The following is a 25302-nucleotide window of genomic DNA, read 5'->3' as shown; positions in this document are numbered from 1 at the left end:
GTTTGCTTATTTAATAAGAAAAACATTACGGTATGTTGGTTGATAGGATTGATGTAGAGAGGGAAATACAATATTTTAAAAAAGAGAAGTTAATTGCAAAAATGAAGTCATCGAGTAGGTGAGAGGAGTGGGCATACTCTAGGAGTCAGCCTTAGATTGGATCCTGGACAGTTAGCCTGTTGGAAGAGAAGGAAAGGCAGAGCACGTAAGTTCATATGGTAGGTGGATGTGATGATAGACAAGGATGAGTAACTTATGATTCTTCGTATTATCTTCTAAGATAAAAAGTTAGGTTGTTAACTGAGTGTCTGGAGGGGGAAGGGATGCTGGAGATTTGAGGAAAAATGTTAGTGATTTGGAGAATGGGAGAGTAGATTGACAACTGCAAAATAAATGGGATGGTGAGGCAGTTTTTAGAGTTCACTTGGCTGATAGATAACTGCAGAACAGAGGAGCAAGAGTAGTAGAACTTAACAGAAAAAGCTTCAAACGAGGTTTATTTATTTATTTATTTTAAGAAAAAATTGTCTAGATGTATGTTCTGATCACCTTCTCTTCAACCACTGGTGAAGTAGGAATCCTCCACCCTAAATAGTGTAAGATGGCGGAATGCATGACCCCCAGCACTGGACGGATGAGACTGATAGCAGTTTATTAGTCATGTATACTCACAGCCTGAGGGGAGGAGGACAACGCACACCATTTGGGGTCACACCAGGTCTGCACTCAGGAATAGAGTGACCCAGAAGGGGCTGTGGGAGGCAGGCTTTGTAGCAACAAGAGAATGAAGTGCCCCCTGGTTCCTGTGGGAGGATGTGATTAGCTTATTTCAATAATTTCATGGGCTAGCAGGGAAGTGAAACTCATTAGGCTGAGGACCAGGTGGAGTGCAGCTGATTCAGCTGTTAGGGGAACTAGCCATGTGGGGAGATTTTCCTTCTGGGTGGGGGCATATCTGGCAAGATCAGAGAAACTCACCATTAGGACTTTGAGGCCCTGTGAGGCTCAAAGATGTCAAGAGAGCACATGAAATTTTAGGCCTTACAGTGCAATGTAGCTATGAGACTCTCCAAGTCCAGTAGTTTATGTGGGCAGTGAAAAAAACCTCTGCTCGAAAGGATTGCTGAAGAAGTAATGTCCTTAGAGGTAAGTCCAGGTTGAATTAGAGCAAGAAGGTGAGAAGGATATCCAGAGAAGAGGAGGAGGATACAGAGGATTTTGGAGGTGGCAGATTGCAAGTTTCAGAATTTATTGGAAAATGTGTAGAGTCAATTGGGGAAGCATCCAGATATTAAGACTTGGACATCTTGAGATACCCGAAGGATATAAAAGATGCTGTGGTATGTCCTAAAAGTTTCTCATAAAAAGGTAAGTATCTATAGCTCATTTGCTGGGGCTAGATTCCTAGTCATTTGGTCGTGGTGAGTTGGGAAGTATTCATGGGGAATGGAGTTGTAGTCTCACCAAGAGTGCGTGAGGCATGGTGAGCCCCTCTTTATTGTCACCTTTGTCGGTGTATAGGTGGGGAAGGTGTGGGGCATTGATAAAGGAAATATTTATGGGATAATATTGATTCTTATAACTTAAATAAAAACAGCAAAACTAAAAGCTGAATAATCAGTATGATCTATGTAAAATGTAAAGAAGAGTTTCTTTTAAAGGTTGATTCTGTGCATATTTTTTTTTTCTTGTTTTAGCTTTTTTCTACATTCAGATACATTTAGGATCAGTAAAATCATTTCTCAATTATTTGTGTATATAATTGTGCATCTATTTATTGTCTCTGTTCTTCCACTTATGAACCCATATATTGTCCTGTGAAAAACTGATATTTCAGTGTATGAATGATTTCAAATTAATTTTTGTATATGGCATAAGGTAAGATTTAAGAATTTATTTGCATATGGCTTTACAATTGTTCCAGCACCATTTGTTGAAAATATGTTAATCTTTTTCCATTTAATTGCCTTGGAGTTTTTGTCAAAAATCAACTGACCATATCTCTGTCAGTCTATTTCTGGACTGTTTTGTTTTATTGATTTGTCTAATTTTATACAAATACAATGCCTTGATTACAGTGGCTTTAAACTAAGTCTTGTAGTCATCCAACTTTATTCTTCTTTTTCAAAGTTTGTTTTGTGTAGCCTAGGTCCTTTGAATTTCTATATAAATTTTAGAATCATCTTAATGATTTCCACAAAAAGGGCCTGCAGGGCTTTTTCTTGGGATTGAGTTACATTTATAAATCATTTTGGGGAGAAGTAACATCTTAATATTAATTCTTCTGGTGAACATGGTATATCTGTCTATTGAAGTCTTTTTAATTTCTCTCAGGTGTGTTTACAGCTCTCAGCATACAAGTATTTTGCACACCCTTTATCAGGTTTGAGATTTATCCCTAAATATTTTAGATTTATTGATGCTGTTATACATTAAGGAAACCCTGGTGGCATAGTGGTTAAGTACTACGGCTGCTAACAAAATGGTTGGCAGTTCGAGTCCACCAGGCGCTCCTTGGAAACTCTATGGGGCAGTTCTACTCTGTCCTATAGGGTCGCTATGAGTCGGAATCGGCTCAACGGCACTGGGTTTGGTTTTTTTTGTTTTATCCTGTATGAGTTCTCAGGATTGTTCTCGCTACTCCTTTTGAGTAGCTCCTTTAGTCTCAAGTAGTTCCTTCACATACGTGCACTGATTAGTACTCGGTAGATCTCTGGAACTCTCTCTCTATGTATCTCTCTCCTTCCTGGTAGTGTTTCCTGTGACCTATAGAAGCCCTGGCCTCTCTGGACTCCCAATTCCATCTCTGGAATCTCTCTCCAGGCAGTTAACAGGGGACATCTTAATTCTTGCCTTATTTGCTTCTTCTCTCTCGGATCACGGTCCCGTGCTGATTGATATCTGGTGCCTGAAATCCACTGTTTTATATATTTTGCCTGATTTTCTAGTTGTTTTATTTGGAAGGGTCAATGCAGTCCCAGTCACGTCATCTTTGTCAGAAGCAGAACTTCTCCCTAGCATTCGCTGGAGCTCCCTTGGAGCATCACCCGTCTCTGTAAAGAATTTCTTGTTAGGCACAGTAATGGTCTCCAAAGACATCTATGCTCCAATCCTCAGACATGGAAATATGTTGCCATACATAAGGAAAAGGGACTGCAGATGTGATTAAGGTTAAGGACCTTGATGGGGGAGATTATCCTGGATTATTCAGGTGAGCTCAACCTAATTACACCCGTCCTTAAAAAGGAGAACTCTTCCTAGCTTCAGAGAACCTGAGAGATGGAAGAATAAGAAAGACTCAGTCTGCTGTTGCTTGCTTTGAAGACAGAATATGGGTAATGAGGGGAAGTTGCAAGCGGCCTCTAGAATCTTAAAAATGCAAGGAAACTAATTCACCCTAGAGCCTCTAGAGAGGGTAGCCCTGCCAACACCTTTATCTAGTCCAGTGAAATCTCTATCAGACTTCTCACCTACAGAACTGTAAAATCACAAATTTGTGTGGTTTTAAGACACTAAGGATGTGGTAATTTGTTACAGCAGCAGTAGAAAACCAGTAAACCCCAGGAGATTTTAAATTTTTAAATGTACAAACCTCAAAAATGGATAATAAACAGGCTATATTTTTCTGTGTATAATCCACGTTAAACTGCCACATTTCAGTACCCATTTGCTAAAGTATTCTCTTAATTTTTTCACTAATGGGGATGAGGCCTGAAACACTATAGAACCATGACTGACAGTTTAAGACCCCAGGCACTTTGAAACAAACTAAGAGGTAGAACAGAAGTACTAAAAAGTGATGTTAGACCAATTGACCCAGAAGTCTCATGAAATCATGATTCTAGTTGAAATAATCAGAGCAAAACCTCCACCCTGTCCCCCACCTAGCTATTTGTCCTGAACATGCTGCTTCCCACAGCCACTCTGCACTAAACTCTTCCCCTCTCACCAAAGACGTCCCTTCATCAAGTCTCTCTCTCTCTTTTCTACACTGTCAGTTTTCCTCTTTCTACTGAATAATTCCCCTTAATGTACAGATATTTTTGCCTCTGAATTAAACAAGACAAAAAAAAGAGTTTCTCTTGACCCCATTTCTTTTCCCATCTCAATCCCATTTCTTTGCTATTTGTCATAAAAATGAATTAATCAAGTCACCCCTTTGACGTTCCTTGATAAATATTTTAGAAGACATAATTGTGCTGTTATTTAAAATGATTGATGTGAAGACTAAGTAGTAACATAATATAATGTATATAGTACTTTACTGAATGAAAAAAAATCAGCAAACAAAAATTAAATGTTTACTCTTTAGGTGAACCATGTACATATTTTGACAAAGAACAGAAGCTTTTACATAAAAATGAGATAGTTTTATCATATCAAAATGATTAATGATGATTGCTTTTCTGTGAAAACTCCTTCATTATTTTTTACATTTACAACATTAGGGAAAAGGAAGCAGAGCCTCCATCAGGACAAGTCTTCAAAGACACACCCCCTGGACACTTGGTATGGAGCCATTAGACTCATCCTACATGAGTCAGGGCAAAACGGCCACAGTCTTTTGTCTTAATTACATGCTTAGAGCCTCAGGGCTGACCTGCAGCTTTCTAGAACTGAACCCTCAATGTTTTTATAAAAAATTACTAATCAAGCTTCTATTAAATTCCAAGCATGAGGCATTGGTGGATCAGTGGCAGAACTCTCACCTTCCATGCAGGAGACTTGGGTTTGATTCCCAGCTGATGAACCTCATGCACAGTCACTGTCCTCTTACAGTGGAGGCTTGTATGTTGCTGTGATGGATGGTGAACGGGTTTCAGCAGAACTTCCAGACTAAGATGGACTAGGAAGAAAAGCCTGGTGATCTACTTCTGAAAATCAGCCAGTGAAAACCCCATGGATCACAACGGTCTGATCTGTAACAATCAGGGGGATGGCACAGGACCAGGCAGCATTTCGTTTCATCATGCATGGGGACACCACGAGTTTGTGTTGAGACAATGGCAGCTAACAACACTGAATGCCAAGTGTTGTGTTAGGTGCTAGGGATACAGTGGTGAACATCAATATATATCAATGGGTAAATAGAAGAGTCCTGGGTCTTACTGGAGAACAGGGCTACTGGGAAGGCTTTCTTCAGTAAGTTGTGCTAGAGCTGAGAGCTAAAGGATGGAAGGAAGTGAACTAGGTGAAGGTCGTGGGGTGGGGGTGAAATGTCCTTATTTCAGACTGAGAGCCCTGCAAACACAAAGCCTCTGCGACTGAAGTGAGATGCTCCTAAGGAAATGAAGGAAGCAGGGGTAACTAGAGTGCAGAGAGTGAGAGAAGTGGCAGAAGATGAAACTAGAGAGGAGGTGCGGGCCAGACACACAGAGTGTGGATCCATTTGTGTATTTTGATCTTTATTCTAAGAGCACTGTGAAGCTGTTAAGCTTTCATGCAGAGGAGTTACATGACCACGTTTCCCTGTTTTTATCAAGATCACTTTTGCTATGGATGAAAGCCCTGCTTCCAAAATTGTCCATGTCATGATAATAGAGAATGTGTTTGGAAAAACAAGAAGGGTTTTGAGAGCATTTAGATGTGACTTGACGAAAAAAATTGCAGATCTTTATACTACATAATTACAAGTGGAATTAAATAAAAAGCATTAGGATATACATTAAAATTTGCATAAAACTTCCAACACAGTGTTGCAACTGCACCTTTGTAAAATGTACATGCATGACTGCCCTGTTAGAACTGCCATCTGGCAGCTCACTCGGACACCAGTCAAATGGCATGTCAGATGGGAGTCAGCAGAAGCCTATGTGACACAGAGGTTTGTGGCATGTGTTGAGCTGTACCCACAGAAGTCTCCATTTGGCTTAGTCCCCAGCCCCCTGGGGCCAGACTTGAGCTGTGCACCCTGATTTCTGGGCATCTGTAACCCAGACATGGGCACTGCTGGCGAAGCTCTCAGCTCGAGGCTGAATTAGAGAAAGGCTGGTAGTTGTGCAGGTAGACCAGGTCATAGGACATTTTTGTAGTATAGCTAAGGTAGACTAGCAACTTGGGTCAGCATGGTAGAGGTGCAGATGAAGAGAGTGGGGGTAAACTTTATGTAATTATTGACAGCCACTTCCCAGCTGACCAGCTGTATGCTTGGCATTTCAGCCTTCTCCCTGCCACACTACGGGTTATAGCTCCTGGCATCCCAAGCTTCTACCCAAGAGCCAGATGACATGGACAGCGAATACCTGCTGGAGTAAATTTTGACTAATGAGAAACAGGAGCCTGAAAAAGTTGTCAGACAGATTCCTTTCTTGTTTTTTTCTCTTTCATGGACTAACCTGAAGCATGTTTTTTCTCATAGCCTGTATGGAAAAGTCCTGTGAGCTGAGTGAATACATCGGATAAGCCACTGGCTGTGTCTCTGCTCGGCTCATGGTGAAATGGTAGCTAGATGATAAGGTATCACTTTCATTGCTTCACACCTTCCCTACCTCGCTTCACTTTATCTTCACCCTCACTACTCAGGGTGTTGTTCTGTGCCTTTGAGTCAATTCAGACTCCTAGTGACCCTATAGGACAGAGTAGAACTGCCCCATAGGGTTTGCAAAGAGCAGCTGGTGGATTCGAACTGCCAACCTTTTGGTTGGCAGCTGAGGTCTTAACCACTGCACCACCAGGGCTCCAGTGACAACATAGCAGGGTATAAATTTATTGTAAGGATTTTGGATAGCTAACTGTGCACTACCAAAGCTTTTAAAATAGAAAATAAATCTGATCACGCATATGTTTTAGAAAGATAATTTTTGTAGCAGTATGGCAGCTGGAAAGAGTGGAGCCAGGGGAACCAGTTGTGTGACTTATGTTCATGCCTGGTTTTCAAATTGTGTTTTCAGATACACTGTGAGTCCCTTAGAGGTGCCTCATGGGTCACTTCAAAGGACAATGTGGGTAAGTGGGTGGAAATCTGAGCCTCCAATTCAACTTCATCTTGATAAGACCTGCTGTTGTGTAACAACCCAGCAGCACCTGGACCCAAGGTCGGCCACATCTCTAAGAGACTGAGGAAAGACTCTGGAACCAGCGATCATGACATACAGTTTACAGGGAAGATTACATACAGGACTGTTGTCCAGGGCAGTGACTGGACCAGTTTGGCACTCTGCAGCCGCCTAGCAGGAGACACAAGCTTGTATACCGTTCCTGCTGGGACTCAGGGACTTCATGTCCAGGCCCGAATGTTTTTCTTCTTGTTGCTAAGGCATTCCTCAGCCTTGGCCACCAGCCCAGTCACATCACTCCCGGCCTCGTACCTCAGCCTGAGTCCATCCTGAGTTGATCCCCAGCATGTTTCATCCCCAGCATGCTTCAGGGAGAGCAAAGCTGACTCCACTAGGAAAGTATGCATATAGCTGAATAGCATTACCCTACACCTGCTTATAATTGTTGCTAAATTTTTAAAAGACGTTTTGTAGCTTTAAAATTTGGAAAATTCTTAGGTTACTTAAACAGAAGACTGCATGCATATTATTGGGCAGGTTTGAGAAATAGTTTGAGGTAAATTTAATTGGACTTGCTTATCAATAACATCTGCGAAGTTAAAAAAAAATGGAGTCAAAGATGGCTGGGTGATCATAGAAGCTGATTGCATTAACCATGATGAGACTCACTACAGCTGGAAGAGATGTACAGGAGATTCTCATGACCTCATCCCTTGAGTGACACACAGGATTTGCCTAAGAGATGATTAGAGACTTGGATCTAATGCTCAGGAGCAAGATCAGTTACAAGTTTGAGAGTCATAAGCATATAGATGGGCTTTGAAGCCCAGGAGGTAGATAATGCCACCCAGGGGGAAAGCAGAGACCTGAGGTAACAAACTGAAGACCACGGCCATGAGCATGTCTACCTGCCTATGTGGACTCTTCAGGCTTTGCAGTGTTTTTTATTTGGTTTTTAAATTTATTATCAACTTTTAAAATTCTAGATTTCTGGCTTCCTTTATAAAACCGGAAAAAGAAAACAACTAAACCTGTTGCCATCAAGTCAATCAGACTCATGGCCACTCCAATGTGTGCCAGAGTAGACCTGCTGCAGGGGGTTTTCTTGGCTATAATCTTCACGGAAGCGGATTGCCAGACCTCTCTCCCATGGTGCTGCTGGTTTCGAACAAACAACCTTTAAATTAAAAACTTAGCACAAATCATTTGTGCCACCTAGAGACCTTTGGAAAATCAGAGGGTCTGATAATACTGGGCTACTGGTCCTTCCTGGCAACCGTGGGCCAGAACTGTTGCTGAGTGGCTTCTCCCGCCAACTGGGCACGTGCTCTCAAGATGAGCAACTCCCACCCACCAGGCTGCTATGGCTGCTTTCAGTCTGCCAGTTTCTCCTGGCATTTGAGCTCTCAACCTCTGAGGGAGAAAAATACTGAGAATGGGACCCTGACCACCAATACTGGTTATGTAGTAGAGCCAATGATTGTGGGTTTTTGTTTACTTTTTAAATTTATGACTTTTTTAAAATTGTGGTTAATATATATGTAACAAAACATTCTACATTTCAACAATCTTGTCACATACAGTTGGGTGGCATTAATTGTGTTCATCACATTGTTAAGCCATCACCCTTATCCATTGCCAAATTATACCATTATCCTTAATACAACCTCATTGTCCTCTAAGCACTGAGTCCTCCTTTCCCTTCCCTCCCGCCTGTCCCTGGTAACCACTGATAAACTTTGGTCTTTATATGGGTGCGTAGGTATAAGCCCAAGTATTAAACTGAAATTATGTGTTTGGAGTTAGGGAAGGCAATATGGGCTCCTCAGTCCAATGAACCTAGATCATAATTAATGTTTCTCGATCCTACTACTAATACCACCATCATACAAAATGTAATATGTAATGTAATAATAAATTGTTAACATACTGGTAGAATGTAACATATTAGAATATTTTTAATAAGGAAACCCTGGTGGCGTAGTGATTAAGTGCTACAGCTGCTAACCCAAGGGTTGGCAGTTCAAATCCACCAGGCGCTCCTTGGAAACTCTACGGGGCAGTTCTACTCTGTCCTATAGGGTCGCTATTTGGATTTTTAAACCTAATATAGTATAATATAATAAAATAAAATGCATGCAAGATTTTAATTTGATAGGACAAGAGTGTAAATGTTAAGAGCATGGACTCTGATATCAGACAGCCTGGGTTCAAATTGCCGTTCTGTTGGTTACCAGCTGTGTGAGCTTGTGCAAATTATTCTGTCTTGTTTTACCTTGGTTTTCTTACTTGTAAGGTGTTAATAGTACTACCTACTTCACGTTGTTGTTGTTAGCTGCTGTCGAGTTGGCCCCCTGACTTATGGTGATCCCATGCGTAATGGAATGAAATGCTGCCTGGTCCTGGACCATTCCCATGATTGGTTGCAGATTGGACCAGTTAGGATTTTCATTGTCTGATCTTCAAAAATAGTTCAGCAGGACCTTCTTCCTAGTTCTGCTTAGTCTGGAAGCTCCGCTGAAACCTATTTGGCATCAGAGCAACATTCAAGCCTCCACTGACAGAAAGGTGGTATTATCCATGAAGTACATTGGTCAGGTTTAGAACTTAGGTCTTCTATGTGGAAGACAAGAATTCCACCACTGAACCGCCACTGCTCCCTTCCTACTTCCTAGGCAGTTGTAAAGAGTAAACGTGTTACTACAAGTAAAGTCTGTCGGACATCTTTGGTGCGTAATGAACGGCCAATAAAGGTAATTTGTTGTTACATTACTCAAAGTAGTTTATCCCTTGAAAAACCTGATGAGTCGACTGAGTTTTTGTCGATCCATAACAAAGCAAGCAGGAAATAATGAGAAGTTAGTAGCTGACATTTAGATATAAGGTATTGTTTTTGTAACCATAAATCTTATCTGTACAGGAAGTGGCTGAGTATCTTGAGGGTTAAATGTCTGTTGTTCTGAACATACGGACTTTGTCATGTTTCAGTGTTCTAAGAGGAAGGGTATTTATTTAAGTGCCATTAATGCAGTACCTAAGTATTAGCTATTCTTTAAATTTGTGAAGATTTGTGTTTAATTCAGTATGAAACAATGAATCAGAATTTAGATTTTCAGCTACATCAAGATCTATGGTCAGAAACTCATGGCATTTACAGGAAAAGGAATATTTGCAGAAAGGGTTTCTTCCTGTGTAGGGAATGCTAAGAGATTCAATTAAAAACACATGTAAATTTTCATGCGCCATGTGAATTTGCTATCAAGCTTCATTTAAAAATCAGTCTCAAAATCCCAGAGTTTAATTTTGGGGTCCAAACCTCATGCATATTTATCTTTAGGAAATTGATAGAGATGTTAGACTTTCACAATGAGATAAATAATTGAGTTGAAAGGAGGCTTGGGATTAAAAATTTAAATAGTTTGCTTAAAAGCATTTGTCCAGATAGTCCTTGAATTTCTTAGAGAGTGGGTTTTGTTGAGATGAAATGAGGAGAATTTGAGAGGCCTTTTGGATACAGTCCACTTTTCAGATGGGTGCATCTATGGCAAGCTTTGAGAAGGATACATTAAATAATGCTTCCCTGACTTTTAATATCTAATAAGAAATGCTTTGGTTTGATGACTTTTCAAATTGGAAGATAAAACAACCATAGAATTTTAGAGCCAGAAGAGCCCATAGAGAGAATTTAGAACAAGACTTCATCTTGTAAAATGGAAACTGAAGCATAATGTTTTGGTTAATGTAAGGAGGGTGATTTATAGGTATCATCAATTAATCATATTTTGGCTTTTCAAAGGAAAGCAAGTTGTAGTGTAGCAAAGAATATAATAGAAGAACAAATGTTATATAAACCGGTCACATACACATGGGCTGTTCAGTCTAGTTGTTGGCCTATAGTCTGGCAGAGTGCCTGGTATGTGGTGGGAAGCATTTAAATAGTCAAATAATTTTCACATTTACTAAGCAACCTTTTCCTTTTGCCAATATTATTGAGATAGAGCTGATTGTGGGTACTTGTGGCTGGATGCATATATCAGCATGTGTATCCTTTCCTCCTTACCCAAGGTTTTCAATACCAACCTTTCAGTTAACAGCCGAGTATGTAACCACTGCACCACTAGTGCTCCTTTCAATAAGAATACATAGGATAAAAGAAAGCTAACAGAGCAGAGCAGAAACAATGGAAAATACGAGTAATAAAACTAAGCAAAGAGTCCTAGTAGAACTGCCCCATAGAGTTTCCAAGGAGCAGCTAGTAGATTCAAACTGCCAATCTTTTGGTTAGCAACCACATGGTTAAAATAAAACTAAAGGCTCGAATAAGAGGAAAAAATAGTCAGAAATTGCCTCCATCCAACAGATGAGGCGGTTAAAGTCCAAGGATGTCAAGAAGTTTGTCAGCCAGTAAGTTGCAGAGTTGGAAATATAAGGCAATTATCCAGACTGTCCACTGAGCTATATGTACCATGATTTTCAAACTTCAAGGTGTTTACATTCCTCCTGAGGACCTTGTTAAAATGTGGTTCTGATTCCATAGGTCTGAAGTGGGGCAAGCGATTCTCACTTATAACAAGCTTTCAGGTGATACTAATGGTACTGGTCTGGGGAGCATACTCTTAGCAACAAGAGGCTATATTCAATATCATTAATATAGACAATGAGTCCCTAGCTGGCAGAAATAGTTAAGTGTTCAACTACTAACTGAAGAGTTAGTGGTTAAACCCACCCAGAGGTGCCTTAGAAGACAAGCCTGGTGGCCTGCTTCTGAAATGTCACAGCCTTGAAAACTCTATGGAGTGCCATTCTAATCTGCACCACATGGGGTGGCCTAGAGTCAGAATCAACTTCATGGCAACAGGAGTTTGGTTTAGGAATATGAGCAAAAATAAAACACAGAACAAAACAAAAAGAGCTTGTTGTCTAGGAAGTGATTTACTTTAGAATGCTCAGCTCCAACCCCCAAGGAAATGCAGGGCCTGGCTCAACCTGAGCAAAATTGTGAAGGTTTAATCTCAGTGCCTCAAACGTCACTTTGTGTCTTTCAGCCACTTGTGGCCCAGCATGTTCCTGAAGGGACACATTCTGTTTTTCCTTTCCTCTGTCAACTCCACCCTTGGGATAAATCAGAAATTATCTCATACTAAGGAGAGTATGCCTGATGCCAACTTAAAATATTTTCCCTGAGAGTTAACACCACTACTACTAAAGGTATTTCAAAGCATAGAAAATGACGGAATACTACCTGACTCATTCTATGAAGCCACCATCTCCCTGATACCAAAACCAGGTAAAGACACCACACAAAAAAGAAAATTACAGATCTATATCCCACATGAACATAGATGCCAAAATCCTCAACAAAATTCTAGCCAATAGAATTCAACAACATATCAAAAAAATAATCCACCACAACCAAGTGGGATTTATACCAGGTATGCAAGGCTGGTTTAATATCAGAAAAACCATTAATGTAATCCACCATATAAATAAAACAAAAGACAAAAACCACATGATCTTATCAATTGATGCAGAAAAGGCATTTGACAAAGTCCAACACCCATTTATGATAAAAACTCTCACCAAAATAGGAATTAAAGGAAAATTCCTCAACATAATAAAGGGCATCTATACAAAGCCAACATCACTCTAAATGGAGAGAGCCTGAAAGCATTTCCCTTGAGAACGGGAACCAGACAAGGATGCCCTTTATCACCCCTCTTATTCAACATTGTGCTAGAGGTCCTAGCCAGAGCAATTAGGCTAGACAAAGAAATAAAAGGCATCTGGATAGGCAAGGAGGAAGTAAAATTATCTCTATTTGCAGATGACATGATCTTATACACAGAAAACCCTAAGGAATCCTCCAGAAAACTGCTGAAACTAATAGAAGAGTTTGGCAGAGTCTCAGGTTATAAGATAAACATACAAAAATCACTTGGATTCCTCTACATCAACAAAAAGAACATCGAAGAGGAAATAACAAAATCAATACCATTCACAGTAGCCCCCAAGAAAATAAAATACTTAGGAATAAATCTTACCAAAGATGTAAAAGACCTATACAAAGAAAACCACAAAGTACTACTACAAGAAACTAAAAAGGACATACTTAAGTGGAAAAACATACCTTGCTCATGGATAGGAAGACTTAACATAGTAAAAATGTCTATCCTACCAAAAGCCATCTATACATACAATGCACTTCCGATCCAAATTCCAATGTCATTTTTTAATGTGATAGAGAAACAAATCACGAACTTCATATGGAAGGGAAAGAAGCCTCGGATAAGCAAAGCATTACTGCAAAAGAAGAAGAAAGTGGGAGGCCTCACTCTACCTGATTTCAGAACCTATTATACAGCCACAGTAGTCAAAAGAGCCTGGTACCGGTACAACAACAGGCACATAGACCAATGGAACAGAATTGAGAACCCAGATATAAATCCATCCACATATGAGCAGCTGATATTTGACAAAGGCCCAGTGCCAGTTAATTGGGGAAAAGATAGTCTTTTTAACAAATGGTGCTGGCATAACCGGATATTCATTTGCAAAAAAATGAAACAGGACCCATACCTCACACCATGCACAAAAACTAACTTCAAGTGGATCAAAGACCTAAACATAAAGACTAAAATGATAAAGATCATGGAAGAAAAAATAGGGACAACCCTAGGACCCCTAATACAAGCCATAAACAGAATACAAAACATTACCAAAAATGACGAAGAGAAACCAGATAATTGGGAGCTCCTAAAAATCAAACACCTATCCTCATCTAAAGACTTCACCAAAAGAGTAAAAGACCACCTACAGACTGGGAAAGAATTTTCAGCTATGACATCTCTGACCAGCGCCTGATCTCTAAAATCTATATGATTCTGTTAAAACTCAACCACAAAAAGACAAACAACCCAATCAAGAAGTGGGCAAAGGATATGAACACACACTTCACTAAAGAAGATATTCAGGCAGCTAACAGATACATGAGAAAATGCTCTCGATCATTAGCCATTAGAGAAATGCAAATTAAAACTACGATGAGATTCCATCTCACTCCAACAAGGCTGGCATTAATCCAAAACACACAAAATAATAAATGTTGGAGAGGCTGCGGAGAGATTGGAACTCATACACTGCTGGTGGGAATGTAAAATGGTACAACCACTTTGGAAATCTATCTGGCAATTTCTTAAAAAGTTAGAAATAGAACTACCATACAACCCAGAAATCCCACTCCTTGGAATATACCCTAGAGAAATAAGAGCCTTCACACGAACAGATATATGCACACCCATGCTTATTGCAGCTCTGTTTACAATAGTAAAAAGCTGGAAGCAACCAAGGTGTCCATCAACGGATGAATGGTTAAATAAATTGTGGTATATTCACACAATGGAATACTACGCATCGATAAAGAACAGAGACGAATCTGTGAAACATTTCATAACATGGAGGAACCTGGAAGGCATTATGCTGAGCGAAATTAGTCAGAGGCAAAAGGACAAACATTGTATAAGACCACTATTATAAGATCTGGAGAAATAGTATAAACTGAGAAGAACACATACTTTTGTGGTTATGAGGGGAGGAGGAAGGGAGGGTGGGAGAGGGTTATTTACTGATTAAAAAACACATACTTTTGTGGTTATGAGGGGAGGAGGAAGGGAGGGTGGGAGAGGGTTATTTACTGATTAGTTAGTAGATAAGAACTGCTTTAGGTGAAGGGAAGGACAATACTCAATACACGGAAGGTCAGCTCAACTGGACTGGACCAAAAGCAAAGAAGTTTCCAGGATAAACTGAATGCTTCGAAGGTTAGCGGAGCAAGGGCAGGGGTTTGGAGACTATGGCTTAAGGGTACTTCTAAGTCAATTGGCAAAATAATTCTATTATGAAAACATTCTGCATCCCACTTTGAAATGTGGCATCTGGGGTCTTAAATGCTAACAAGCGGCCATCTAAGATGCATCAATTGGTCTCAACCCACCTGGATCAAAGGAGAATGAAGAACACCAAGGTCACACAATAACTATGAGCCCAAGAGACAGAAAGGGCCACAGGAACCAGAGACTTACATCATTCTGAGACCAGAAGAACTAGATGGTGCCTGGCCACAACCAATGACTGCCCTGACAGGGAGCACAACAGAGAACCCCTGAGGGAGCAGGAGATCAGTGGGATGCAGACCCCAAATTCCCATAAAAAGACCAGACTTAATGGTCTGACTGAGACTAGAGGAATTCCGGCGGTCATGGTCCCCAAACCTTCTGTTGGCCCAGGACAGGAACCATTCCCGAAGACAACTCATCAGACATGGAAGGGACTGGACAATGGGTAGGAGAGAGATGCGGATGAAGAGTGAGCTACTTGTATCAGGTGGACACTTGAGACTGTGTTGGCATCTTCTGTCTGGAGGGGAGATGGGAGGGTAGAGAGGGTTAGAAACTGGCAAAATTGTCATGAAAGGAGAGACTGGAAGGGCTGACTCATTAGGGGGAGAGTAAGTGGGAGTATGGAGTAAGGTGTATATAAGTGTATATGTGACAGACTGACTTGATTTGTAAACGTTCACTTAAAGCTCAATAAAAATTATTAAAACAAAACAAACAAAAAAAATATTTTCCCTGGGGTATTTGAATTTTGTCAGTATACAAAGAACCCTAGTTGTAAGATACGGGGTCTCAGCCGCTGGGTGGGGAATGTTCGTTCTGGGGCAGTGTCAACCAGGAAGTCCTTCCACACTAAACAACAACAACAAAAAAACCTGTGCCATTCAGTTGATTCTGACTCACAGTGACCCTATAAGACAGTAGAACTGCCCCATGTGATTTCCAAGGAGTGGCTGGTGGATTCAAACTGCCAATGTTTCGGTTAGCAGTCGATCTCTTAACCACTGTGCCACTAGGGCCCCCCTTCCATACTTGGGTTGCCTTATTCAGCTACACTGAGCTTACCCTACAAGTTTGGTTCCCAGTTTTCTCTTTCACTCCTCTGCCGTCTGCCCTTCCACATTAAAGTGTAGGTTAGAAATCTCAGCACTTTTTGGGCTTTTGAATGACTAGATTAATCATGTTCTTTTTTCTATAGCTGACTTACTGAGGTGTAAGAAATATCTTTTGGGTTGTCCTCCCTTAGAAACCAAGCTCATGAGAGTCTCAAACAAAGAGGAAGGGCTGAACTAATTTAAAATATGGATAAGGGGGGGGGGGAAAAAAAACAGCAAGTCCAAGTGCCTCAGCAAAGAGTCTTAAGTCAAACGATGAATTTGGAGCCAAACCAACACTCAAAACAGAAGGCCCCCAATAAGGAGTCATTAATGAAATGAATGAGAAAATAAGTGAACAAATGATTCTGTGACTGAGGGGAAAGGGAGTAAGGTGTAGAGATTCCATTTGTTTTATTTGATACCATCACAAATGTAGAAAAAGGAGATTTCAGTAGCAGACTGTAGAACTAAGAGAAGGAAATAAGGGAGGCGGGAGAATATTTCTCAATATTCTCCTCTTGTCTTGAGGCACCTGTCATTTCCTAACCTTTCTTCCCTTTTCTGCGTCATTATTCTAGGACTAGCTTTATATTCCTGTATATATGTCTCTGAAGCATTTCTTTCTTCATGTGTACTTAGGAGTCTATATATTCCACTGGTGACTAAACAGCCTAATCTTTTTTTTTTCTTTTTTTATTGTGCTTTTAGTGAAAGTTTACAATTCAAGTCACTTTCTCATACAAAAACTTATACACGCATTGTTATGTGACCCCAGTTGCTCTCCCTATAATGTGACAGAACAATTCTCCTCTCCACCAAATATTTCCTGTGTCCATTCAACTAGCTCCTGTCCCCCTCTGCCTTCTCAACTCACCTCCAGACAGGAGCTGCCCACATAGCCTCATGAGTCTACTTGAGCTAAGAAGCTCACTCCTCACCAGTATCATTTTATGTCTTACAGTCCAGTCTAATCTTTGTCTGAAGAGTTGGCTTCAGGACTGGTTTTAGTTTTGGGCTAACAGATAGTCCAGGGACCATGTTCTCTGGGGTCCCTCCAGTCTCAGTCAGATCATTAAGTCTGCTCTTTTTACGAGAATTTGAATTCTGCGTCCCACTTTTCTCCTGCTCCATCAGGGTTCTCTGCTGTGTTCCTTGTCAGGGCAGTCATTGGTGGTAGCTGGGCACCATCTAGTCCTTCTGGCCTCAGGCTGATGGAGTCTCTGGTTTATGTGGCCCTTTCTATCTCTTGGGCTCACATTTCCCTTGTGTCTTTGGTGTTCTTTATTCTCCTTTCACCTTAGAGGGTGAGAACAATTGATGCATCTTAGATGGCCTCTTGCTAGCTTTAAGATCCCAGACGCCACTCACCAAGGTGGGATGAAGAATGTTTTCTTAATATACTTTGTCATAACATTTGAACTAGATGTCCCCTGAAACCATGGTCCCCAGACCTACGGCCCTGCTACTCTGTCCCTCGAAGTGTTTGGATCTATTCAGGAAACTTCTTAGCTTTTGATTCAGTCGAGTTGTGCTGATGTCCACTGTATTGTGTGTTGTCCTTCCCCTCACCTAAAATAATTCTTGTCTACTATCTAACTAGTGAATACCCCTCTCCCTCCATCCCCACTCTCATAACCATCAAAGAATGTTTTCTTCTGTGTTTAAATCTTTTCTTGAATTATTATAATAGTGGTCTCATACAATGTTTGTCCTTTTGCAACTAATTTCACCCCGCATAATGCTTTCCAGATTCCTCCATGTTATGAAGTGTTTCAGGGATTCATCATTGTTCTTTATCGTTGCATAGTATTGCATTGTGTGAATATACCATCATTTGTTTTTCCATTCATCCATTGTTGGGCACCTTGGTTGTTTCCATCCTTTTGCTATTGTAAACAGTGCTGCAGTGAACATGGGTGTGCATTTATCTATTCATGGGGAGGGTCTTATTTCTCTAGGATATATTCCAAGGAATGAGATTTCTGGTTTTATTTCTAGCTTTTTAAGGAAGTGTCAAATTGATTTCCAAAGTGGCTGTACAATTTTACATTCCTACCAGCAGTGTCTAAATGTTCCAGTCTCTCCACAACCTCTCCAGCCATTTATTATTTTGTGTTTCTTGAATTCATGCTAGCCTTGTTGGGGTGAGATGGTATTTCATTGTAGATTTGATGTGCATTCCTCTAATGGCTAATGATCTTGAGCATTTCCTCATGTATCTGTTAGCCGCCTGTTCACATCCTTCGCCCACTTTTTAATTGGGTTATTCACTTTTCTTGTTGAGGTTTTACAGTATCTTGTAGATTTTAAAAATTAGATGCATATCGGATTTGTCATAGCCAAAAAATTTTTCCCAGTCTATAGGTTGTCTTTTTACTCCTTTGGTGATTTGTTGGATTGGGATTGCATTGTGTCTATAGACTGTTTTGGGTAAAATAGACATTTTTGCAATATTGAGTCTTCCTATCCATGAGCAAGGTATGTTTTTCCACTTATGTAGGTCTCTTTTGGTTTCTTGCAGTGGTGTCTTGTAGTTTTCTTTGTATAGGTCTTTTATACTATTTTATCTTCTTAGGGGAGCTATTGGGAGCTATTGTAAATGGTATTGATTTGGTGATTTCCTCTTCCATATTCTCTTTGTTGGTGTAGAGGAATCCAACTGATTTTTGTATGTTTATCTTGTATCCTGATACTCTGATGAGCTCTTCTATTAGTTCCGTAGTTTTCTTGAGGATTCTTTAGGGTTTTCTGTGTATAAGAGCATGTCATCTGCAAATAGAGTTGCTTTTACTTCTTTCTTACCAGTTTGGATGCCCTTTATTTCTTTTTCTGGCCTAATTGCTCTGGCTAGGACCTCCAGCACAATGTTGAATAAGAGTGGTGATAAAGGGCGTCATTGTCTGGTTTCCATTCTCTAGGGGAATACTTTCAGACTCTCTCCATTTAGAATGGTGTTGGCTGTTGGCTTTGTATAAATGCCCTTTATTATGTTGAGCAATTTTCCTTCTATTCCTATGTTGCTGAGAGTTTTTATCATGAACGGGTGTTGGACTTTGTCAAATGCCTTTTGTGCATCAATTGATAAGATCATGTGGTTCTTGTCTTTTTTTTATTTATGTGATGGATTGCATTGATTGTTTTTCTAAAGTTGAATCATCCCTGCATACCTGGTATGAATCCCACTTGGTCATGGTGAATTATTTTTTTGATATGTTGTTGAATACTATTGGCTAGAATGTTGTTGAGGATTTTTGCGTCTAAGGTCGTGAGAGATGTTAGTCTGCAATTTTCTTTTTTTGTGGTGTCTTTACCTGGTTTTGGTATCAGGGTTATGCTGGCTTCATAGAATGAGTTTGGGAGTAGTCCATCCTTTTCTATGCTCTGAAGAGCAGTAGTGGTGTTAACTCCTCTGAAGGTTTAGTAGAATTCTCCAGTGAAGCGGTCAGGGCCAGGGTTTCTTTTTGTTGTTGGGAGTTTTTTAATTACCTTTTTAATCTCTTCTTTTGTTATAGGTTTATTTGGTTGTTCTTACTCTGTGTTAGTTTAGGTAGGTAATGTGTTTCTAGAGATTTGTCCATTTCCTCTAGGTTTTCAAATTTGTTAGACTACAATTTTTTTATAGTATTCTGATATGAGTCTTTTAATTTCTGTTGGGTCTGTCGTGATATCACCCATCTCATTTCCTATTCAGGTTATTTGCTTCCTCTCCCGTTTTTCTACTGTCAGTTTGACCAATGGTTTATCGATTTTATTGATCTTTTCAAAGAACCAGATTTTGGTCTTATTAACTGTTTGGATAGTTTTTCTGTTCTCTATTTCATTTAATTCTGCTGTACTTTTTATAATTTGCTTTCTTCTGGTGCCTGAGGGCTTCTTTTGCTTTTTTCTTTATATTTGTTTGAGTTGTAGGGTTAACGTTTTCATTTTGGCCATTTTTTTTGGATGTGTTCATTTATTGCTATAAATTGACCTCTGAGCACTGCTTTTACTATGTCCCAAAAGTTCTGGTAGGATGTGTTTTCAGTCTCATTTGATTCTATGAATTTCTTTATTCTGTCTTTAATTTCTTCTATAACCCAATAGTTTTTTTAGTAAAGTGTTATTCAGTTTCATAGCTCATATGGGGTCACTATGAGCTGGAATCACCTCAATGGTACTGTGTTTCGTTGGGTTTTGTTCAGTTTCCATGTGTTTGATTTTTTTTTTACTTGCTTTTTCTGTTATTGATTTCTGCCTTTATGGTCAGAAAAGATGCTTTGTGATATTTTGATTCTTTGGATTCTGTTAAGGCTTGCTTTACGGTCTAATATGTGGTCTATTCTAGAAAATGTTCCATGTGTGCTGGAAAAGAAAGTATACTTGGCTGCTTTTGGGTGGAGTGTTCTGTATATGTCTATGAGGTCAAGTTGGTTGATTGTGGCATTTAGATCTTCCATGTCTTCACTGAGCTTCTTTCTGGATGTCTGTCCTTCACCGAAAGTGGTGTGTTAGTCTCCTATTATTATTGTGGGGCTGTCTATCTCTCTTTTCAGTGCTGTTAAGAGTTTGTTTTATATATTTTGGAGCCCTGTCTTGGGTGCATAAGTATTTATTATGGTTATTTCCTCCTGGCATATTGACCCTGTAATCATTATATACTTTCCTTCCTTATCCTTTGTAGTGGATTTTACTTTAAAGCCTATTTTGTAAGAAATTAGTATTGCTACTCCTGTTCTTTTTTGATTGTTGTTTGCTTGATATATATTTTTTTCCATCTTTGAGTTTTAGTTTTTTTGTGGCTTTAAGTCTAATGCGTGTCTCTTGTAGGCAGCATATAGACGGTTCATGATTTTTTATCCATCCTGCCACTCTCTCTCTTTATTGGTGCATTTAGTCTATTTACCTTCAGCGTAATTATTATAGGTATGAGTTTAGTGCTGTTAGTTTGATGTCTTTTTTATGTTGTTGACAGTTTCTTTGTTCCACTTAATTTTCTGTGCTGAATCATTTTTCTTTGTATATTTCCTTTTCCTCTTTTTCATTGTTGTTGATATTGTATTTGCTGAGTGTTTATGTTTTTCTCGTATTTTATTTTGATGTGTAGGATTGTTAGTATCCTTTGTGATTACCTTAACATTTACCCTTATTTTTCTAAGTTTAAACCAATCTTTTATTTCTTTATGTCACCTTGACTTTCTCTCCATATGGAAGATCCATGACTACATTTTTTAGTCCCTCTTTTTTGTTTTAATGTTGTTATCTTTTTCATAATGATGTCTCTATTTCCCTGTTTTCTGCATTTTAGGTTTCATTTATTTTAGCGATTTCCCTATCTGGGTTGATATTCTGTCCTCTGTCCTGTGCTCTAGTTTTGGGTTGTTATGTGGTGTTATTGACTTTCTAACTGGAGGACTCCCTTTAGTATTTCTTGTACTTTTGATTTGGTTTTTGCAAATTCCTTAAACTTCTGTTTATCTGGAAATGTCCTTATTTCGCCATTATATTTGAAAGACAGTTTTTCTGGATGTATAATTCTTGGCTGGCATTTGTTTTTTCCTTGAAGGCTTTATATATCTCATCCCATTGCCTTCTTCCTGCATGGTTTCCACTGAGTAGTCCGAACTTAGTCTTATTGACTCTCTTTTGTAAGTGACTTTTCGTTTATCCCTAGCTGCTCTTAAAATTCTTTATTTTTGGTTTTGGCAAGTTTGATTATAACATATCTTGGTGACTTTCTTCTGGGATCTGGGGTTTGATGCGCATCTTGGATAAATATTATCATGGGTTGAATCACGTCCCCCCAAAAATATGTGTATCAGTTGGGCTGGGCCATGATTCCCAGTATTGTGTGATTTTCCTATATGTTATAAATTCTGCCTCTAGATGTTAATGAGGGGGATGGGCAATAGTTGTGTTAGTGATGCAGGACTCAACCTACAGGATTGGATTGTGTCTTGAGGCAATCTCTTGATATATAAAAGAAAGAAGCAAGCAGATAGACAGGGGGACCTCATGCCACCAAGAAAGCAGCACTGGGAGCAGAGTGCGTCCTTTGGACATAGGGTCCCTGCACTTGAGAAGCCCCTTGACCAGAGAAAGACCTTCCTCCAGAGCCAACAGAGAGAGAAAGCCTTCCCCTGGAGCTGATGCCCTGAATTTGGACTTGTAACCTATGAGACTGTGAGACAATAAATTTCTCTTTGTTAATGCCATCTACTTGCGGTATTTCTTTTATAGCAGCACTAGACGACTAAGGCAGATATCTTCTCATCTTTCACAATATCAGGGAAGTTTTCTGCCAACAGATCTTCACCAATTCTTTCCATATTTTCTGTTATCCGCCCCTGTTCTTTACTCCAATCACTCATAGGGTATTCTCTTGATAGAGTCCCACATAATTTTTAGAGTCTCTTCACTCTTTAAAAGCTTTTTTATCTGATTTTTCCTCAGATATGTTGGTGTCACATGCTTTATCTTCAATCTCACTAATTCTGACTTCCGTTGCCTCAGTTCTTCTCTTATGACTTTCTACTGAATTGTCTAATTCTGAAATTTTATTGTTAATCTTCTGAATTTCTATTTTCTGTCTCTCTATGGATTCTTGCAGCCTATTAAATTTGTCATTATGCACTTTTCTAATCTGCTTAAGTTCCTCTAATGCTTTGTCTGCTGCTTGGTTTGTTTTGCATTTTGCCTGATCTCCTTCCTGATCTGTTGAGAAGTTCTGTATATTAATCTTTTGTGTTCTACCTCTGGTAATTCCAGGAATTTTTCTTCATCCAGAAGATTTCTTGATTCTTTGTTTTGGGAGCTTGCTGAAGCAATTGTGGTCTGCTTCTTTATGTGGCTTGATATTGACTGTTGTTTCCGAACCATCCGTAAGTTATTGTGTTTATTTATTTTATGTTTGCTTACTGTGTCCTACCTCTTATTCTGTTTTGTTTTGATATGCCCAAATAAGCTGCTTGAGTGGACTAGTTTGGTTATTGGTGTCTTTGAAGCACTAAGGTCCTGTCATCAGGTGGTTAGAGCTGTTATTAGGTATGTAGCCCAGGTGTCCATTCACTTTGCTTGTATGGATTCAGCTCATGTATCCAGGTAGTCAGTTACCAATGTGTGGTGCAGGCTGTCACCTACAGTCCCAGACAAGCAGGGGTGACTGGTGTAGGCACAGGTATCTGGCTGTAGTAGGGGGTGATGTGCTGAGCAAGGCAGAGGACTGACAACTGCCCCGACTCTCTGTGATGAAAGTGTGTCCCTGTTCCCTAGTGTGCATAGGGGGGTGGGTTTTGCAGCCAGACTATGGGCACCCACTGCTGTTGATTGTAAAGACTGGGAGGCACCACTTTATTCTTGGACCCCTGTTGTGGGTGGCTAGTGTCGTGGGTGGAACCACCAGCCCTTATGCCCATGATGTGAGTAGGTGAGGACCCTGCTAAATAGGCAGTGTGGTGTCAAACGTCATGAACTTGCCTCTCCACCATGTAGCTGAAACAGTTGAAGTTAGACTTCAGATATATTTTCTCTTGTACTGTGCTAATGAGAGCCTTATTCTGTTGAAATGGGCCCACACAGGCCTATGCAGGTGTAAGAGGTGTGGACCCTTCATGCCTGTGCCTAGTCAAAGGAGCTGTTTCTGGCCTGAGTTCCCACCTTAGGGGAGCTGGCAGATTATTTTTTCTCTGTTAATTTGTTTCCTCTCTGAGGCTGGGAGAATGGCTGAGAACAAGAGCAGGGTCCTTCTTCTAGCCCAGGGGATGCAACTGGCTGGTACCCAGTGCAGAGCAGACAAGAAGCAGGTAAGTGGAAGAGAGGTTTTTCCCAAAGGGGTATTTTTGGATCCTTGAGGTCCTTTAAACACAGGTACTTATCTTTGGCCAGTTGAGGGCCACTTGTTGCTTGTTCTGGAGGGTTGAGCAGACTCTCTGCTGCTCATTCTCTCCTGATGTGGAAAACACATCCTGAATGCTACTGCTTGCCTCACTGCCCTCACGCCAGCAGAATTGGCCTGTGGAGTGCCAGCTCCCGCTGGGTCAGGTCTGGCAGCTCCTTGCTGCTTCTGAAATATTTCTCCCTCCCCCTGCCACTCAGTCCGATTCTTCAACTTTGATTTGATGTTCCGGGCTCCTAGCTTATCATACATAATCGAGTCTCTTGTTTTTTCAGGTCTTTGTTGTAAAAGGGACCACAGGAAGCATCTGATTACTCTGCCATCTTAGCCCTGCCTCCCCAATTTAGATACATTTTGTTTCTTTTTCTCACCTAATTGCTCTGTCTAGAACTTCCAGTGCAATATTGAACAGCAGTGGTGAGAGCAGGCGTCCTTGTCTTTGTCCCTGATCTTAAGGGGGAAGTTCTCAATCTTTTGCCATTAAGCATGCTGTTAGCTGTGAGTTTTTCGTAAATTCCTTTTTATCATGCTGAGAATTTCCCTTCTATTCCTCAATTGGTTGAGTATTTTTATCAAGGAAGGATGTTGAATTTTGTCAAATGCCTTTTCTGCATTGAGATGATCATGTGGTTCTTTCCTTTGTTCTATTAATGTGGTGTATTATACAGATTGATTTTCTTATGGTGAACCACTCGAATTTCTATTTTTTTATTCCACTTGATCATAGTGTATTATCGTTTTAGTATGGTTTTAGATTTAGATTGCTAGTACTTTGTTGATAGTTTTTGCAGTTATATTCATAAGGGATATTGGTCTGTACTTTTTTGTGTTGTCTTTGTCTGGTTTTGGTACCAGGGTAATTCTTGCTTCGCAGAATGAGTTAGGAGACGTTCTCTTCTTTTTTTTGGAATAGTTTGAGCAGATTGATGTCAATTCCTTTTTAGATGTTTGGTAGAATTTCCCAGTGCAGTCATGTGGTCCTAGGCTTTTCTTTGTTGGGAAGTTTTTGATCACCGATTCAATCTCTTCTCATGTCCTGGATCTGTTGATATTTTCTGTTTCTTCTTGTATCAATTTATGTTAGTTTATGTGTTTCTAGGAATTTATCCATTTCATCTAAGTTAACTGATTTGTTGGTGTAAATTATTCATAATATTCTCTTATACTTATTTTTATTTGTATAAGGGTTGGTAGTAATGTTCACACTTTCATTCCTTGTTTTAGATATTTATATCTTCTTTCTTCTTTGCATTATAGCTAAAAATTTATCAATTTTATTGATCTTTTTCAAAGAACCAACTTCTGGATTTGTTAATTCTCTCTATTATTTTTTAATTCCCTATTTCATTTGTCTTTGCTATGATCTTTGTTATTTACTTCCTCTAGTAACTTTTGTCTTAGCTTGCTTTTCTTTCGTAATTCCTCAAGGTGTAAAACTAAGTTATATT

The sequence above is a fragment of the Elephas maximus genome, chromosome 11 (genome assembly GCF_024166365.1).
Source record: "Elephas maximus indicus isolate mEleMax1 chromosome 11, mEleMax1 primary haplotype, whole genome shotgun sequence".
Taxonomy (NCBI): domain Eukaryota; kingdom Metazoa; phylum Chordata; class Mammalia; order Proboscidea; family Elephantidae; genus Elephas; species Elephas maximus.
The sequence above is the reverse complement of the archived record's forward strand: the minus strand, read 5'-3'. Positions refer to the sequence as shown.